This window comes from Trichechus manatus, unplaced genomic scaffold (assembly GCF_000243295.1).
Source record: "Trichechus manatus latirostris isolate Lorelei unplaced genomic scaffold, TriManLat1.0 scaffold00031, whole genome shotgun sequence".
Taxonomy (NCBI): domain Eukaryota; kingdom Metazoa; phylum Chordata; class Mammalia; order Sirenia; family Trichechidae; genus Trichechus; species Trichechus manatus.
In genome coordinates, this window is record NW_004443967.1 from 13618265 (window position 1) to 13623005 (window position 4741).

Sequence of the window (4741 nt, forward strand, 5' to 3'; positions counted from 1 at the left end):
TTTTGTGAGTTAGAATTTTGTTCTGTATTTTTCTCCAGCTCTGTCTGGGACCTTCTGTTGTGATCCTTGTCAGAGGATCGGTGGTGGTATCCGGGCACCATCTAGTTGTCCTGGACTCAGTCTGGTGGAGGCCGTGGTAGTTGTGGTCCATTAGTCCTTTGGACTAAAAAAAGAAGAAAATCTTATTCTATGAGTTTTGAGGACTGAAGGGAAAGGAGAAACCCCACAACTTTGTGTCCAAAGTGGCTTAACTATTTTGGAAGTTGGCAACAAAAAAGAACATTGATGTTTTATTAGGAGGTGGATGTGGAAGCTTTTGTTGAGCCTAGAAACTAGGACCTGGAGAGGGCTTTCTCTCTCTCTCTCTGTCTCTCTCTCTGTCTCTCTGTCTCTCTGTGAGAGAGAGAGAGGGAGAAGAGGAAAGAGAGAGAGAGCACACCCAGCTCGCCATCCCAGCATCCCCCAGCGTCCTCCCCTGGAAGGACCTGGAAGGATGCGTCCTGCCTCACTGCCACTCGGTGTCTGCTTGCACGCCCCCTTAATGAGGAGCCCCCTGTGGACAGGTCTCACCATTGTCCTTATACCAAGCTGAAGCCTGGCTTCCTGTAGCTTCACTCACCTCTCCCAGTTCTGCTTTTCGGGGCTCAGGAGAGCATCTGTGCTCTGGTACCAGCAGCCCTGGTGGATTTGCAGACAGAGCACGTGGCTTCCCACGGCCAGTGCCCACCTTCTCGTCTCCAGACAGCACAGCTCTGGGTCTTCCTCTGTCTTCCCTGGGGGAAGTCTAGGGGGCCTGCATCTCTCTTTAAACGTAGGACCTAGAACTGCCTTCAGGTCCCTGGGTGAGTCTGACCAGGGCAAAGCAGACCCATCACTTCCTGCTTCTAGAACTGTCCACCAGACCTGGCACCACTGACGTCTGGGGCTGGATAATTCCATGTTGGGGCAGCTGTCCTGTGCCTTGTACGATGATCAGCAGCATCTCTGCTCTCTACCCACTAGATGCCAGGAGCAATCCCCTTCCCAGCTGTGACAACCAAAACTGTCACCATACATTGCCAAATGTCCCTGGGGACCAGAGTCACGCCTGTTTGAGGACCACTGGTATAGACCAGCTACATCCAGCTAGGAAGTGAGCGCTTGCCTAATCCAGGGTTTCCGTGGGACATGAAGTCCATGCAAGGTGAGGACGAGGAGGAGCAGCGTGGTTAGCAGCATGGACTCGAGTGCGCCTGTTGTTGTCAGCTCCCCACTCATGGCAACCTCCTGCACAGTGGAACAAAACACTGCCAGGTCCTGTGCCATCCCCATGATTGGTTTCAGTAGGACCCTTGTAATCCATAGGGTTTCACTGGCTGATTTTCGGAAGTAGATCCCCAGGCCTTTCTTCCTTCCATTTTCGTCTGGAAGCTCTACTGAAACCTGTTCAGCAACACACAAGCCTCCACTGACAGACAGGTAGTGGCTGCGGGTGAGATGCATTGGCCCCGGGAATCGAACCCAGATTCCCAGATTCTTACGGAAGGCGAGAATTCTTCCATTGAACCGCCGCCAATGCTTTCCCTGGGTTCAAATCTCAGCTCTGCCCCTTCCTGCCAGCGTGTCCTGGGCCAGTGGGTTCAGTCTCCAAGGCTCAGGCATCTGGAATGTAAGAAACGGTGACAGTGCTGCCTGTCAGGGCGCTGTGAGGGTGGAGGGACGTGGAGCGCAGGCGTGGCGAGCACAGGCCTGGCTCCCGTAGAGGACCGGGAGTGGGGTCTGTGGTCAGGCACGGGCTGGCGGGTACCTGCCGGAGGAAGTTAAATCCACCGGGGGGACGGTGCATCCGACAGGGTGGGCAGGCACGCAGGGGCCCCTTCTCTAAGGGCCCACGGTAAGGGGGATTTGGGCTTATGAGGTGAATTTGACCCCAAAGAGAGTAGGTAATATGGCTCCAACTTCAAACTATTGGATTTTTCTCTGGTTTAATCTCATTTCCCGGCAAAATTTCTTTCTTCTTTTTCCCCCCTGACTGTAGCTTGGTTCACTCAAATTATTGTTAGGTGCTGCGTTGTCTCTGAGCCACAGTGACCTTATGTACAACAGCAGGAAACTCTAACAGTGCCCAGGAGACAGTGTTCCAGGAACATGAGAGCTAGATGCACAGTTCAGTGTGTTCCCTCCAAATGGGTTGGATGCGTTTTGAGTTTTTAAAAACACTCACAAAACTGTTCATCCTTTATAGGGATGAGCAGCAACTTACTAGGGAAAGAACACTTTACCCGGGAAACTTCATAAATATAAATGACTCTGGTGAAGCTCCCCCACCGCACTACCAACCCAGCGCAGCCCCTGCCTGTGCGTTCTTGTAAGTCCAGAGAAGGCGCTGTGGAAATGTGTGCCAGTCCATAAACTAAAAGTCAATAAAAGGTCCCTAGGTGATGAAAATGGTTTGCCCTTGACTACTAACCTAAAGGTTGGCGGTTCGAATCCATCTAGCAGTACCGTGGAAGAAAGTCCTGGCGACCTGCTTCCATAAAGATCACAGCCAAGAAAACCCTATGGAGCAGTTCTACTGTTTAACACGTGAGGTCGCCATGAGCTGACCTGATGGGCAATCAGCAACCACAACAGACCACTGAGGCAGCAAGAGCCTGTGGAATTCAGAAAGGGAAAGTAAGAACAAGCTTTCTGTTTTAAACTGCCTGAGGACTCTATCTCTATATGGAGCTCTGGTGGCGCAGTGGTTAAGAGCTCAGCTGCTAACCAAAAAGTCGGCTGTTCAAATCCACCAGCTGCTCCTTGGAAACCCTGTAGGCCAGTTCTACTCTGTCCTATAGGGTCGCTATGAGTTGGAACTGACTCAACAGCAATGGGAATCTGCCTATATATCCTATAAGGCCATACTCTGTGCTTGAAGCTGTACCACCTTCTATACCTACCCAGTCTCCCTATTTCACAGATGAGGACACTGAGGCTCAGGTTCCAGCCTTGCCCAGTATCTCACAACCCACTCACTAAATGGCTCAGCCAGGATTCAAACCCAGGCCCAGCTTGAAGCTACATCCCCTCGCCATCAGCCCCTCATGCGGCCCCGCTCAGCTGCTCCGGGTCCCTCTGAGAGAACAAATGTTCGAGCTTTCCCACCAGAGGGATGTGGGGAGGCATTTTGTACCATGACCCACTCAGAAAACAGAAAGCTGCAGTTCCAAGATGATTGATACCAAATTGTTCGCACGTCACTGAAACCACTCATTGAGTTGTCAGCGCAGAAAACAATATTCTGCACAGCTCTGCAGTGAAGGAGTCTGTATCCAGGCAATGGCCTGGTCCCTTCCACCCATTCCGTGCCTTACAGATGGAGACATCAGCAACGGTGTGGGTAACAAGCAGTACAGCTGTGGGCACGCTGGGAGCTGGCAGAATCGGAATCTTGAGGACGGGACATCCATGTGACATTTGCAGGGGTCCACCAGCTGCCCCTTGGAAACCCTATGAGGAAGTTCTACTCTTCCTGTAGGGTCACTCTCGAAGGCAATGGGTTTGGTTTTGGGGCCCACTAGGGCTGCTGACTGGAGGCCATGGGTGAGGTAGGGGCCTGGTGAGTCTGAGGCCCGGATAGAGTGTGGATTGTCTCACGGGAAGCTGGGCCGGGGTGCTCCTCGCAGGCATGTGTGCATTGGAGCTCAGAGCTGAGCAACTGCCCCCCTAGATGGGACTAATGGCAGACTGAGGTTTCCGGCTTTACCCGAGGGAGATCGTGCAAAGTCACCTTATACTTAATGGAAGAGGCTGGAGAGGGCTTATGGGAAGAAACTTCGCTTCCTGGAGGGCGGAAGGGGCAGTGCCCTGCCCCAGGGTGTCTGCACCTAGGAATGCTGGCGGGGCGCTTGATGCTATTCTGATGTCTTTAGGGCCAAGGACCCAAGGCCAACCCAATCCTGCCTAACAACCCTCCCTGCACCCCCCTCCCCCCGAGATCCCCAAGGGGGCTATGACAAGAGGAAACAAAATCCCACTTTATTCACACTTGAGCCCAGTAACCCCCAAATGCGAGGCTCTTGGGTCAGAGCTAGGCTGGGGTTGGGGGCTCGTATCTTACATAACCATGACTGCTGGAGAGAGGGGCGGGAGGGGGCGTTCTCCCCTCTACAGCCCACTCGTGAGGAGTAGAGAGGAGGAGCAGAGGTGGCTGGCACCTTTTCACACACAGCGCCCCTGCCCTCTCATGCATGTGACTGATGGGAATTAGAATGCCTCTTTCTTGGGGATGGGGTGCATTAGGAAAGGGGTGCGGTGAACTAGACCTGGGTAAGAAGATGGGCTAAGATTTCTCTCTAAAGATCATCTTGAGGACGCACGCAGTCATCCAAATGCCTGCCAGATGTGGAATTAGGAAGGAGAGTTGTAGCAATGTGGGAATCCCTTGCCCCTTCTCAGACCCCATAAACAGATGGAACTTGTTGCTGTCAGAGATAGGACGGAGCACAGCCCAAAGCTGGTAGAGGCAGGATCCGGTGCACAGGAAAAGCAGAGAACAGGGCAACCAGCCATTTCTGAACACAGAAGCGGGGGCCCCAGCTTCAGCCTGGGCCAGCAGCCACACAGGACCATTGTCCAGGCCTGAACCCCCAAAGCACCTTCTGGCCTGGAGACCCTGATGAAGGCCAGAGACTGGCTTTTCAAAGCAGATGTTGTCACATACATGGCAGGCAGGGGCAGGTGACAAGAGTTCTGGGTAGCACACAGTGACCTCGTGGGA

General features: G+C 53.2%; 1 protein-coding gene across 1 annotated transcript in view; it reads left to right on the plus strand.

Annotated features, from left to right (window-relative positions):
- GPR26 (G protein-coupled receptor 26) overlaps nt 1-4741 on the plus strand; it is a gene marked incomplete at its 5' end in the record, with an annotated part of 14960 nt that overhangs the window by 6543 nt on the left and 3676 nt on the right. The gene's annotated exons all lie outside the window — the stretch shown is intronic.